Genomic DNA, 15070 nt, shown 5'->3' on the forward strand with positions numbered 1-15070 from the left:
AACGATTTTGATCCTTCTTTTGCCACAAATCACAGATCACAACGCATTTAAAGCCCCATCATTGACCGCAACAAAACGGCTCTATACCCAACATAAACACGATCAATAATCAGCTGCTTACCGTCTTACAAACTGCTGCGGAGGAAAGCCATAGTCCTGACCTCGGAGCTGGTTGTGGAGGTGCGGGTTTGAAAATACGTCTTCCTCATCGCAGAATTTGTCACACAACTCCAACGCCACAGCTTTGCCACGAAAACACTCTACTCTGCCCGCTGCGTGGTGTCTGCACCCCTCTGCTACATTCACCCCCTCCGTTTAAAAGCCGTTTTCTCAGACCTCTGTTATCCGCAAACACATTCAGGAGTTCAGCGAATGAGGAGAAAGCGTAGAGGAAGAGCCAACATAAAAGTGTGGAAAACCAGATTCCCTCTTTAAGGATCCAAACGAGAGCGCAGAGTCTAAGGAAATATTTGAAATCCAAGTGAACAGATCAGAAATCTCCGTGAAAGCAGGTTTCTGCTGCCGAGTCCGAGTGAAGATCCGCGCGGACTTTCGGTGCGTAAAAGCCCGGAGCGCTGGAGCTGCTCTGCTCGCTGCTGACTGACCTACTGAACAGCAGGACTTTAATCCTACACCAGAGTCAAGCACGCAAAATGATATAACTTCCGGTGTGCACTTTCAAAATAAAGGCACAATAGTTAACTTTTTTTAAATATTCTTTTAATTTGTAATTAAATCTACTTAATAACTTGATTACTTTAATAACTACTGTGGTTTTATTTTATACCTCAAACATATATGCATGCATTTATGCCATATTACTTAAATAATATATAAATAATGATTATATAGTATTATACTAGGGTATATTAGGCCTATATTCTTTTATTGTTATTTTTTAAATAAAATTAAGGGAAGGGACTATTAAGCACAGTCGGGTCAATATTTTATTCTCTATTGTTTTTTTTAATAAACTGCTTTGTGTGGGGTTACATTTCCCCAGTTATAAAGCTGGCATCAATATCTTTGGTTAAATGGCCTCTCAGGAAGAAGAAGAAGACAACGGCGACGGAGAAGAAAAACAAGGAAAAGAAGACGAAGACAACAAAGACAAAGATGACGAAGAAGTAGACGAAGGAGACAAAGGAGGAGAAGAAGAAAAAGAATACGAAGAACCATAAGAAGATGAAGGAGAAGAAGAAGAACAACAACAACAATAATGAACAATAACAAACAAAAAGCTAAGAAAAATTCTCTATTGGCCTATGCTTAGACAGATTTAATGATCCTCCAGATAGGAAACCCTTGCTTCTATGTTTTTTCTGTATACAATGAAAATCCCTTGTCAAAGCCAAACCCTTATATTTAAAGCAAGGCAATGTTGCTAACATCCTGTCTAAGGCCCCTCTCTGGTTGACTTGACACACACACAGAAAGAAAAGGGAGAGACACCAGACCCCTCTCCTCCCCGCATGCTAATACCCCGGAGTGATGTCAGCAAGTCAGCGTCCCAACATTGGTGTAATTAGCAGCGTGAATGACTGGTGCTTTGGCAGGATTTGCATGTGAATGAAACAACTTTCCTGAATCAACTGGCTGGGTACGAAAAGAGGGAGAGGGAGCGAGGAGCCGCAGGGTGCTGACCTGCACGGGGAAATGGGGAGGTGAGCTCCTGTAAACACAACAGTGCTGCTTTACATAAGAAGCGGACGTTAGTTGGAGAAAGAACAAAAGGCTTACAGACCGATGAAAATCTACTGAATCAGAAACAAATGTAAAGCAAATTTAAAGAATCAAGACATAACTGATCGAAAGCAACCAAAATACGGCTGTCTAAGAGTGAAATAGCGCCAGGGACTGATTGATATGAGCAAATTAGGTCATATATTAGCAACACAGCACAATTGTTCCCTAACAGCTTGCCACCATCTCAGCTATTTTGGTTCCTTCTTAATCTCTGAAACACTGGCATGACTTTACACTCTGTGATGCTCTCTCTCTCTCTCCTCTTGTTCCTACAATGAGAGGTGGAAGTGTTAAACAACATCCCACTGCGGCAACCCGTTTGCTTATTTGTGTAACGCAAAATGTGTCAAGAAATAGGAGAAGAGCCCAAAAGTTCTCTGGCAATAGAAGCTTAACAGATTTGTGGAAGATTTTCAAAAAGGCGACTTGGAGGACAGATAGCATGGAAGTGGGTTAGAGAGTAATTAAATCAAGATTTGTGTATATTTCCCCCAAAGTTCCCTGCTGTTGTCTGTTTGACAAACACAAGTAATAAAGAAAGAAATGCGGAAGGGAAATAATAGAGCTTGGTTTGAAATAAAAGGGAGGAATTTCGAGGTTTTCGAGGACAGGGCTGCAGTCTCTTTCCTCACCTCAGGAACTGTTTCTCCGTCTTTCTGGCCTGGACTCTCCTGTCACACGTGGCCAGGCGACTCTCACTGTGTCGTAGTCTTTTCAACATAATCACAGCCCCTCCGCATACACAAGAATATCAGTTACACCTCAGGCTGCACTTACGCCCTATCCGCATGCTTTTACAAGGAGCCCTAAGTGACAGTGTCCTCTGCTCGGATCAACCGCAGAACGGGTCAGCTGGTTTGGGGCAAGCCATTTCTCCCAATAAACCGTTCCTCAGCCCGCACTGAGCTGTTTTAAATGCCACGAGTGGACTGAATAAAAGCATGGAGGCCAGCTTGGGGGACATACCACAGATAGCATTGCCTTGGTGGACTCTTGGCATGCACAGAGATGGTAATTTTAGACATTGAGCCAAACAGGTTTACTCCCTTCCTAAGCACGCATAAGCATATTGAGGCTTTTGTCTCTATCAAAGCACAGGATGACTGATATTGTAAATACATGCTCCCCCAGGGCCGGGAGCCCTATCTGCAAGAAAGTATGCTAAAAAGTTGTAGAGCTTCAAAGGATCTTATCCTACACAAACATTATTCACGTCGCACCCGGGGAAGGAACTGATTTATACACCGCCCGATATGGTCAGAAAAACACACCTGATATTTCAACGGCTTTATCTCGATTTGAAATGTAGCCAGCATCCCAACATGGCCTCCTGATCTTTATTTCTCATCGGCTTTTTTAAGAACACCAGTCTCCTCTCCTTTCATGTGGCAAATGCTGATGGCTATCACTCTAGAGTCAACACACGAGGCAGCTGGGACTCACCCCGACAGCTGATGTAGCTCATGTTGGGAGGGAGGGAGAGAACCAGCTTCCTCTCCCGTTATTACTTCATGTCCCAATGCTGCAGAGGCTTTCTCAAGCAATATTCTGAATAGGGCAAGTATTACACTGCTAATGTCCGATCCCCAACTCTGGTCTACAACTGAGGCAACCATGATTATGAGGGAAGAGAATTATAATCACGCCGTATTAACCCCAAGGAACCAGAGCTATCTGTGGCAATGAGAATGGGAGTGAGTAAAAAGTGTTTCTTTCAGGTTTGACGGAAGAAAAATTAAATGTTCAAATAAATCAGAAATAACAGAGTTCACAAAAAGATGAAAACCGTGTACAGACAGATGTAACACCAAGGGCACCTGAATCGATGTACAGTATGCCATTGACTATTCGCTGTGATACAGAGCGTCAATAAGCACTTCTTAGCCGTCTACACTTGTAGGAGAAGAGACAAGCTGACCAATCACAGTTCTTGTCGTTCTCACATGGCATCTCCATAGCTGTAGCCCTGAAGAGTGGTAACTACTTTACAGAGAGGCACATTAGCTTCGTTGTAGATAACAGTGTAGATCGAGTTTACTCATGTAGCCGCCATGGAGCGACTGCAGCTGCAGTGTAACCCCTGAATGTAGATCTATAACTATGACATAACAGCATCAGGACCGGTCTCTTGGACATCTATGTAATTGAAGAGGCCGTGTTAGACTATTTTTGTATGTTTCTGAAACTGGCATTATGATATAAGGGCCCATTTAACACACTATATACAGCGAGTTCAAGGTGTGACTAACTCTGTTACGCCTTGTCTTTAATGTAAAACGCATGGAGGCAGAATGGTGGGGCGGAGTCGTTCCGCCTCTGAGTCTTAACTTCGGCGTCGTTTGGTTCAATGTAAAATGGCAAAGGTGGCGTAATGGCAGAGCTTTGTTACGGCACTGTTGCGGACTCACAATGTAAAAAGGACTACTGATTAGCAAGCTGTGCACAGGTGACAAAGACTGATTTAAAAGACACTTTAATCGTCTCACCCGTCTCTCAGGACAGCAGCATTTTCACTGTGTCCTCAGCGTGGCCATTTGGAGTCACATTAAACCCTTTTCTTCTTTGTTCAGAACCGGTCATTCCAAGTAAAGCCCGGCCTACAGGAGAACCAAGATCAGGATGGAGTTAATCTTTAATGGAGGATTCTGTGCTTACTCAGGTGCTTACGGTGTTTACTCAGTGAAAGGCACAATGGAGATAATGTGGAAGATGTCAACCACTGCGGGTACTCCTGATAAGTTTGGATTGCTTTCCATTTTTGCCTACCTGCTGCTGGATAACTGCCCTTCCGCTACATTAAGGATGTAATGATTCATGTGAACATTTGCATCCAGTTACAAAGCAAAGGAAGTTGCTGCCAGTTAGTTCAAAGGTTCATTGGTTTTCCCAACCAAGCCAGGGTCAACATGTTGGAGAAAAGACCGGGACAAGCAGCGAGAGCAGAGTCATTCTGAATTCCCACTGCCCTCCCTTTTTAGCAGTGCTAGCCCAACTTTGGCCGAACCACTCTGCCCAGAAAGCAGATTTAGTGTGACACAAGACCAAGGGGCTCAATATGGGTCCTCCACCCAGGAGCCCCCTCTGTACCCATGTTCCCAGCAGATAAAGTGGACATTATTCAACCCGTGTTGAACATTAACAGGATTAATTCTGCACGGGTAGAGGGGTGAAATCGTATTTGTCCAAAGGGAGGGAAATGGCGAGGAAATGAGAAGCGTGGCCAGCTTGGCTGAAATTCTAATTAGCTCGGGGGTTCGTTAGCACACAAACTCGACTCTGGCTGCAGAGCCCGTGCTGATACAGAGGCCTGGGTAAGCCATTAAGTCAAAGAGGGGAAAAAGAGGGAGACGGCGAGAGAGGCAGGGGGAAGAAAGAAAAAGTATGGACACTTGGTTTTACACATAAAAAGCCCAGGGCAAAGAGGTGACCTTGTGGAGTGACTCCTCAAGGGGAGAGGAGCTATTTTCTGCCCCTCCTGGCCCACTTACAAAAGGGCTCTTCAGCACAGAGGAAAAACACACTCCAAGCCCTCCACCTTCATCTGTCCATTAGACCATCCATCTCCTCTGTAGACAGCACTCTCCGGGGCGACACAGCTCAATTTCCAGCGCGCTGTGCCCAACAACGGCGGTTTTTTGGATGCTTTTCTCAGCCGTACATGTGGATTCTGATTCAAAACATAACTAGGTCATGCTCTGGATTGACAAAAGGAAGTGGGAGGAACAGTCATAGGGAGTGAAGAAATCCTGTATTGGACGCAGTGGGATATGAAGAACGGCAGACAACAGAGGATGAGTTTTTGACATTATTATTATTCCTCTGTTCGTGATTTAGAAATATAGAGACATTTGGGAGATGAGATCGAGCTCAACCTTCCCATCTGTGCTGAAAAGTAATCTCCTTAAAAAAAAATGTTGTGAAGTAATACACAAAAACCTCCAAATTCTCTCCCAGCAACATGTATCTCTGATGCAGGATGATTGTGCGGCTCCCTGAATGAACCGCCCGCCTCCGAACCTCCCACATTCAGCACCCTGCAGCCATTCCTCTGACTCAACTCTCTCATTCAGCCTCCACTGATGTTCTTCTTCCTCACCTTGTCATCATGACCCAGATTAGCGGTGTGGGTGTCGAAACTGATTTGCTGACTCTCTCCATCTTTCTCTCTCTCCTTCTGTGGAGGTTTTTCTTTCATTCAGTACATCCCTCCATCAACTGAACCTCTTCTGACTTGTAATTCTGGTGCTCGCGCTGTAACAAATCACCTCGCAATCCTCGCCCGTGGCCCCAATCACATGCCGACTGACCAGATGTTCCATCATTAATAATGAATATTAGCATACTCATTAGCTGGACCACAATTGCGGGGTCGCAGCCGCAGTCTTGATATATGATCTTACCTCTTGTTCTCAGAGGGCAGCGTACAGCCAAGCAACACAAAAGCCTTTATGTGGCGTTCGAGGCTTCCTACACACTTTTCTTTAGAGAGAAGCCAGGTAAAGCCAATATATCCAGTTGCTCTGAGACAGCATAAGATAAGAAACACATGTTGAATGTGTATTTGGCATGTGAGCCTCCGGAGCAGGCTTGATGCTCTAAAGTTTTTTGCCGCTTTTGTGAATTTCAAATGTAGAGATCAGATGCGTTAAAAGCAAAGAAAAGAGAGAGGAAAAGAGAGGCTGTATTGATCTCTACTTTCTCCAGAGCGTGCACGTAATGGTTTAAACTTAAAGTTAAATAAACGCCGACACTCTGCTATGCTACGTATAAATATTTAGTTTGAGAGGACTTGCGGGTCGAGCGGCGACAGACAGGATCAGTCCGTCAAATAGAGTCCCCCCCTCCCCTCCCCCGAGGGCGTTGGATCCGCTACGGAATGAGCTAGAAAAAGTTCCACGAACAGGACACAGTGTTTATGTAAAACTACACCATAAGTTTAGTTTGCAATTTGTTATCAACACAATTCAATTGCATGGAAAAAAGTGAGTCTTTCAACAAGCTATAAGAACATCTGAGTTTTTCCCGTCCCGGCATGAAACCTGTCTGCGTTTATGTGTGTGTGTGTTGGTTTGGGGTAAACTATTGAGTGACAACTAACATACTTGAACATGAGCCATGGTAGCCAATTACAAATGTACCTTCAGGTTCAATTTGCCCTGTTTATACTGTACCTACGAGCTGACGACGAGTGTTGACATGTTTGCGGTGGGAGGAGCAGAGCTGGCATTGTTCAAAGCAGTTTGATCTCTGCATGTGGAGTATTTAATTATCAACTGAAAATTGAAGGGCAAGTTTGCTTCCCATCAATGCGCGCACACACACATACGCACACAGACGAATCCATGAGCACAGACGCAGACATACCCCTACAGTACATTTAGACACACAGAGACTTTAAATGGTGCAGGGATCTGAGGCTGTAAAGGCATTAGAATTTCCCCCCTATTTAGTCTTGTTACTGTTTCCCCAACAAAGGGGAATGCACGATGAGCACACACACACAACATGTCTACGTCAATAAGGTCACCACTCTGCTCAGGATCTCAAGGCCTGCAGAGGTTATGGATCGGAGGAGAAATTGCCATTTCCAGGACGTGACAGACTCAGAGTGTGTTTCATCAGCGCCGGATAGAGACGGTTAACTCGGGCCTTTATTGACGCTTAGAGCTGAGGCACGATGTACACGGGCAGACAAGGCTATGGAGAAAGGGATGAGGAGGAGTGACTCACACCGAGCGATCCACACACACACAAATCCCATTAAACAACTTCTATCAGACCGAGGTCAAACTTTCAGAATGAACACGTCTCCATTGACCTTCGATCCATCACTTCTCATGCCTTTTCAAATGGCTCGTTTTGAATACCAAGTCTGAACGAGGCAGTCGCATCAAAGTCCATCTGTAGCTTTTTCTTCACCCACTTCATTCCCCACTTACTGCTGCTCCACGTTTAACGCACGGCCCATTAGGAAGCAGTGAGAGAGAGAGAGCACTGCCCCGAGAGAAACTAAATCACCCCGGCCGGCTGCTGTTTACACCAGGCCCGGCCCGCTGCTCGAGCCGCTGTTTATTTGAACTGTGAACCTCCCTGTGAGGTGTGTGTGAAAGGAAAACTGCAAGCGTGTGTGTGAGAGAGAGAGAAAGAAAGAGGGAGCATGTGTACTGCGGAGGTAAGGGGGAGGGAACGGTTCCACACAAAACCCAGTGTCTCGCCCTACGGTTTCTTTCACACCTCTCTTAGCACGCTTTTTTCGCAGCGTATTTATTCGCCCCGCGGGCTCCTGGCACTCCTCGGGTTCTCAAGGGCCACAGACGGGCCTGTGTGCTGCACAAGAAGGCCAAAAACAGACCTCTCACACCCCCTGTGGAGCTCCAGACACAATAATGTCCTTCTGCTGACCCACATGTGACATCACAGCCGGGTTCTAACACAGACAGGATCACACGGAAAACATGCAGACATTTCTGCTACATAGCTTGCACATATGTGAGCCAGAATGCATGCAATTGTATGCTTATTGTGTGTGCACACGGGACTGTTAGGTAGCACACACAACCTGGGGAACAGTAAGGTTAGTGTGGGATTAGTTAAACCCGTCCAAGGCTACAGCAAAGGATAAGAAGACCTGAGCATCAATGAAGCCACTGTTTAAAAGGCAGGACCAACTGGAAGACGAGAAATACGACAGACTGCCAAGTACTCAGACACGAGAACAAGGACACACTCTGAAGAGACATATACACATGTTATAAGTGCATATAATGTACACAAACACACCAACACATGTGTACAGAGAGCTCAGCTTATCTAAGTGCAGACTGAATGCACTGACAGACTTTGCATTTACCTATTGGTGGTGTTTTTTCAAAGAGACACATTGCTCTTTCAGCTCCGGTAATGTGTGGGTGGATCTGAATTAGCAGCTCAGGCGTCACTGGCGATAAACACGGCATTCATTTTTATGATCAAACTGATGATAAAGATGATATAACATCACTTTTTTTATACCAGAAAGTGAGACACCAACACAAAGAAGACCACAGGGGAAGGAAGGAAAAGAAGCAGCCAAAGCCTGGTTCCAGTTAAAACGATGACAAAGACGTGATCAACAGCATCAGTTCCCTGAAGAATAATCACGGATTGCTCAAGAATGACCAGAGGCCCTGTAAATCACTGACTTGAAACTATTTTGTGGACGAAAAGAAGAAAAAGCATTGGGCTGCTTGCTGAAGTGTGGAACATTTAATCACTGTGTATCATTCCTCTCGCCTCTGTCGCTGGGCTCCACATGTCTCCGCATAAACACCCATTCTGGGCCGACCGTAACATGCAGAGAGATAGCGCAAACACATGATGCTGCACAGTCGGGGACTGGGCTTGTGTGCACCAAAAGCACGTTTATGACACATTCCCTCACAAACAAAACGGCAAAAGTGCATGAATCGAATCTGCAGTCATGAAAGTTGACCCACTTTTAGTCGGTCGGATCTCTGCTCTTTTGTTTTTGCTGCGTCATTGTCCACAAAGCACTGCAGAAGCAGAAGCAGAAGCATGGCAGGTTATAAACAAGTCTCCAAATGTCTCTTCAGTTTTGAATAACACACACACGTCTCCTCTTCTCCAGCACAAACAGAGCAGGTCATTTAAAACACTTCATAATGAAGGTTCCTGTGTTTCTGCAACGCTCTTTTTCAGTGGTGCCAGGCTGTCAGTATGACTGCGAGATGACCCGCTGCTAGCTTATTTACAGGCTTGGGGAGTAACGGAAAACCAGTAACTGCGTTTGGTAATTAGGATACAAAAAAAGGCAAATATTCTGTTACAGTTACAGAAAAAAAGAGGTAATTAGATTACATTTATTAAAACCGGGGATTACTAGCAGGATTACATTTTAAAATGAAGACGATATAACATCAGAGATGCTCTATAACATCTGGCGTCTCATATATAAACTGTCCGTCTGACCGTCTCTGATAATACCATAAACCTGCGTGCACACGTTATGACACTTCACGACACACAAGTCCCACGACACGGCTCCTCAAAGGTGCCGTCAACAGTCTTTGGCTGCCATGGCCTGTGGTAAAAACATGCTTTTACCGGGTGGAAATGTCACCATCATTTTGTCTTCAAAGGAGAAAATGGGAGCAACATCGCAGTTCAGTGCAAGTTATGTTTTCCTCCTGTCATTATCCAAGGACTCCACATCTAATTTAAAGAAACATTTACAGGTAAGACCGACCGCTAACGTTAGCTGCACAGAATTCCAGTTAAAAATGTTCGCTAACCTGTCGTCTTCTACGAATACTGAAAAGTAGTTTGTGACTCTGGTGATGGATGCGGCTGGGTTGGTGTGGGTAAAAACACAAGCCCCAAACTGGAATAAGTTTATGGCAGTTTACTTAAAGTTTGAGTGTGAAGTAGTGTGAATAGCAGGACATTTAAATGTGCAAAATTAGCGCTATTAATTTAAACCGGCATTCACGCATTACAAAAGTATTGAAATGTATTTTCTCTCATCTTTATTTGCAGATTTAGTATTAAAGTAACGCAAAAGGAACTGAAAGTAATCAGTTACTTTAAAATTGTGATACTTAGATTTTGTTACTGTTTACATTTTTTTTTAGTAACACAGTATGTCAGTAATACATTTTTAAAGTAACCCTCCCAACCCTGCTTATTTAAGGATGCTCACCTTGTTTTTAGGTTAGGACTCCTTTAGTGTTTTACTGGCAACCGAATTTTCTGCAGAAGTCTCCTCTTCATTAAAACAAACAGACAAGGTAATAAAAGACGAGGGGATTGCTAAATAAAGCAGTTTCACTTTAAAAATCTGAGTTTCTCAAATGCTCTTTGGTGGGGCGTCGAGTGCTGCAAGACAAGCTGTCGAACTGTATCTCACTAACTGTCCTTCGTAGGGTTATATGACGGCTAAAAACGATGACATAACTTGAAACAGAAGGTAATCAGCTGGAAATGTTTTTATGGCTGGTGAACAGCCTACACTGAAGGGAACTTCAGATGAATTTTACAGGTAAAACATCAGACTCATGTAGGCGGATATACCGTAGGAGTTTTGTGTGGCACAAAAAAATAAGAATGAATTGTTGGATGGCTTGTATTCAAGAGCCAAATCTGTTTCGACTGTTAAATTCCCTGTCGGGTACAGCCCCACACGGAAAACCGTGCAAACATCCGTATAAGTGTCTTTATAAACTGTTGTTTATCCTACAATTCATGCAAACCCGTCAGCTATGTGTTGCCCCACAGAGAGCGACAAAGTAATCTGTAAAAAGGCACAGTCTATATCCTCCATGTCTAATCACATCACAGCAATGCAGCTCAAGTATGTTTGGTGCCTGTTCTGGCTCCTCTCTGGTATCTGGGGCAGCGTACCAGCCAGCAGCTAGAGTAAACTCTGGACAGGAAGGGCTGTTCTGTGTGTGTCTGCGTGTGTGTCAGTGTGTGTATCTGCACGACAAGACTGTGCCAGCCACAAGGCTGATGCTGGCGTCAGAGAAGAATCACATTCAGTCTGCTGTTCCTTCCCTGCAGCACACCAAGAGGTTAGCTGAGAGAGGACGGCAGAGAGACAGATCATAAAAACAGATCATAAAAGCGACATCAATGGGTGATAGACCGAGGGAGAGAGGGAAACATAAAAGGGAGTGTGAAAAGCAGGAGGGCCTGTGAGACAAAGCTTGAGAGGGAAACACAATGAGGAAGGGAAAAAAACACAGAGACCACCAAGCCCATCAATCTGCAGCCAAGCTACATGCCAATACATTCATGCATTCTCTGGATTTGACCTATGGATTTGTCTAATTGCTGGTTCACTTCCCATTGTATGTACACCTTTCAGTGGCACATGAGATGGACACTGTTTTTTGAGATGGACACAGATTTCCTACTGGGCTGATCCATCAATTTTTGGCACAAGGCTGCTGCGATAGTATCGGCCAATAGATGGGCAACATTTCTATGTTTACGTTAGCTCCAGCCATCGCTTTTAGCCATCTGTTGAAGCTCAGTCAACCATCAAAATATTGTGGAAAAATCTATTAATTTCAAAGGTATTTCTGCAATCAGTGTGTTTACTCGTAGGGCATTTAGCAAATCGAAAAAAATATATTTCACATTGAGTTCAAGTTTGGTGAACTTCCCTGCTGTTTGACCAAAGCCAACTTGACACTCCCTAACTTTGAAGTACCAGAGCGATTAACTCATACATAGCTCCTTGAGTTTTTGACCTTCCCTGCCAGAGTTTCTCCACAAAAGAATCATGGTTTGTAGACATTCAAAGACTCCCTAGAAAGGAGTTGGTGGTACAATACGCGTGTCTCATTAGCAACCTAGCTAAATAGCTTGAGACAGCAGAGGCATTGGCTGTGTCAGGTATTAGTGCCTACATTTACACACTCTGAATTCAGACAATTAAAGGAGTAATTCGCCCCTGGAAAAAACACTGTCAGTCAAAGCCGTTTTTTTCTGTAATCGATAGAAGCAATAATATTTGAAATTGGCGCCATAGCTGTGGAGAAAGTTGTACAAACAGCTCGTGGTTTCACCCATTCTACATTCCTACAACACCCAGCGTGCATTGCGCCCCTCCCTCTGGAAGGAACGGCCCAATGAGAGACTCTGGAGTGTAATACTACAGTTTTCCAGTCAAGGACATTGATCCCTGCAGGCAATGGCTCAGAGCGGGACAGAATCCGAAATACGACGAGAATATACCGGTGGATCGTCTAAAAAATCTTCAGGTCTGCAGTCTACATTTCAAATCTGACGATGTTGAGACATGACATCGGAGCCGGGCGTTCTAGATTGAGGAAGTGTAGTTTAGCAAGCTCCCTGGCCTCCGCCAGATGACGCGCTTTACGTAGTCTGGTGGAGGTTTTCCAGGGCCCATTGGAGAAGCGTCCTCCAAAAATGCATTTAATGGCATTAGCTCCCCATAATAGCATGATAGGACTGAGGTTGAAAATCGGCAAACTGGCCCTTTAAGTAAATAGTCCACAGTTATGTCAATAGAGTGTTTTGCAGCGCAGCCTTGACTTTTTCTTTGCAAGCTGGTGTGCTACCTGGTAGCCAGCTCCAGCTAGTCTTGTGAGTAGTCCATAAACACAGAACTTAGCTCTGCTAATCTCCAGGGTAACCAGACCTTAATCAGCAAGAGTTCTCTGTCGATATGGTCAAAAGCGGCCTCTCTAGGCTTGCCCCTTAACACAGAGACCTCAAGAGAACCTGGCACTGGTCTCTATTGATCATAAGCTATTTTACATTTAGCTGCCGTCACTGACCCGGCTTGTCCATCTGATCTTCCAGAGGCCACAGATCAGATGAGAGCTCTGCTTCACCATGCATCATGAACTCTATTGATTACACATAAAAATCAAGAAATCAACTGAGTATTTCAACGGATCCTTTTGGGACAGACTCTCATTTTCTCAAACAATATCTGATCAATACGCTGGATGACTCAGCAGACTTAAACCACAATAAGCCAAAGCTTCCCTACATTGTAATTGGAAAATGAATAGATAAATGTATAGACATAAACAATGGTTAATAAAAATGTCTCCCATGTTGGGAGGCGGATATGAGAAAGCACAATTTTTGATGACAAAGCACAGATCTCAGGCTGCATACAGAACAGCCTGAACAACACATGAACCCCTCGCATCTGGGACACATTTGGTACCCATGTGCAATGTATTACATATTTCTGGAAACGAAGCCACGCTCGAGTCTGTAATCTGTTGATGGGACTTTATTCCCGTTGTTCATGGTTTGGTCTGTTGTGACTTCAGCATGGTAAGCAAAGTTTTCCTGTGGGGGCTAACAGAGAATAACTGAAGGGGGGTTGGGGGAGGGGAGACAGAGAAACTGGATAAAAAAAAAGAGAAACTGGAAAAAGGAGAGAGAAAGATTGCGAAAGAACTACAACAATAATAAAAAAAAACAATCCCACTAAATCAATGCAGACTTTTAACAGGCTCTTCACACTCCCAGAATTCTCAGCTGCAAATGACTGTTTTAGAGCACAGGGGTGAAATTCATCACCCTCATGGTCGGCAGGCTGGGTAAACTTTTAAGATCCTGTGTCCGCCTGCAAACTCTGATCATCAACTTGAGGAGTCTGGGCAAACTCAGCGCTGTACTGACCTTCAACAGGCAGAGGACAATAAGAGTTTAGGGTCCTAGTCCTGGACTAGTATTGGGCTCTACAAGGAGTCTGACATTTTCACTTCTTTCTACCATCAGTAGACAGTTAGCTTAGTTTAGCCAAACTCTGGAAACACGGTTCACGGAGCCTAGCTTAAAGTTATCACAGCAGTTTAGACAACTTGTAACAATAACAGAAGGATCAGGTCTGGACAAATGGTAATGTTAGCTAATGTAAATATTAGCTAGGAATGGGTCCAATGCTAATGTTAGCTGTTGTGATTTAGCCGCTGTTAGCTAAGGAATGATCAGATACGCTGTTTTACCTTTAAATGATTTTGTAATATTCCTTTCAAACCTGGAACACAGCAGTGCAACATTATCACAGCATGTGGACAGTCCTTTCAATGCCCAGTTCGACTGGTGTGGATATTTGCGTTCCAAATCACACATGAGGATAGGGCTGAGCTAAGCTAACCATCACTTGGCTCTATTTTCATGATTAACTGACAGACATGTAAGTTGTAAGGTTTTCATTCTGTACCACGTGTTTCGACAATCTTAATTATTGACACCAAGCCTCCTCCGCACTTTTGTTGTGCCAGTCGGCAAAAAAGTTGATGTTCTTTTGGAGAGTAAATGCCAAGAAGTAGTGGGAAAAAAACTGGCATCTTTTTTCATCTATAATAAAAAAAAGTAAGAAAAACTATGAGCATTTCTGACAAAATTGGCAGTGGATATATGAAGTTTTCCATCAGAGAATTTAGAGAGATGTCTGCAAAATATAACTGAGTACACTACAATTTAATACCAGTAATAATGAGCAATAACAGTCCGAATCCAGGCTCCACCACTGGCCTACGACCACATTAAATTCTAATAGGCTGCACCCAAACCAACAAAGACATCAGTACATGGCTTTAATAAACCTTGTTAACATGAAGCTTTAATATGACCCGCCCAGCCTGCGTCTAAACCTCAGAGCAAACCTCAGTCAGCCTCTGTTTACAGTTAGCACCCTACTGGTGGCTCTCTACCGTGTCCACTGAGTTTGGAGGCAGAATACTAAGCAGCCTTGCGGCAGTGAGGTTACTGGCCAAGCAGCCACTCGTTATGTCTGTGGGGTTAGACAGCCACATCTGGTCTGCCTACA

General features: G+C 44.1%; 1 protein-coding gene across 2 annotated transcripts in view; it reads right to left on the reverse strand.

The window, feature by feature from the left end:
* prickle2b (prickle homolog 2b) overlaps nucleotides 1-15070 on the reverse strand; it is a 93913-nt gene that overhangs the window by 18522 nt on the left and 60321 nt on the right. The window contains exon 1 of one of the 2 annotated variants that reach the window (XM_069677625.1): nucleotides 122-301. The exons of the other annotated variant lie outside the window; for it this stretch is intronic. The gene's annotated coding sequence lies outside the window, so the exon portion shown is untranslated. Of the gene's footprint in view, nucleotides 1-121; nucleotides 302-15070 lie in introns of those variants that run through there. 2 annotated transcript variants of the gene reach the window in all.

The sequence above is a fragment of the Semicossyphus pulcher genome, unplaced genomic scaffold (assembly GCF_022749685.1).
Source record: "Semicossyphus pulcher isolate SPU_LCO1_2020_fin unplaced genomic scaffold, fSemPul1.0.p SCAF_3, whole genome shotgun sequence".
Classification (NCBI taxonomy): Eukaryota; Metazoa; Chordata; class Actinopteri; order Labriformes; family Labridae; genus Semicossyphus; species Semicossyphus pulcher.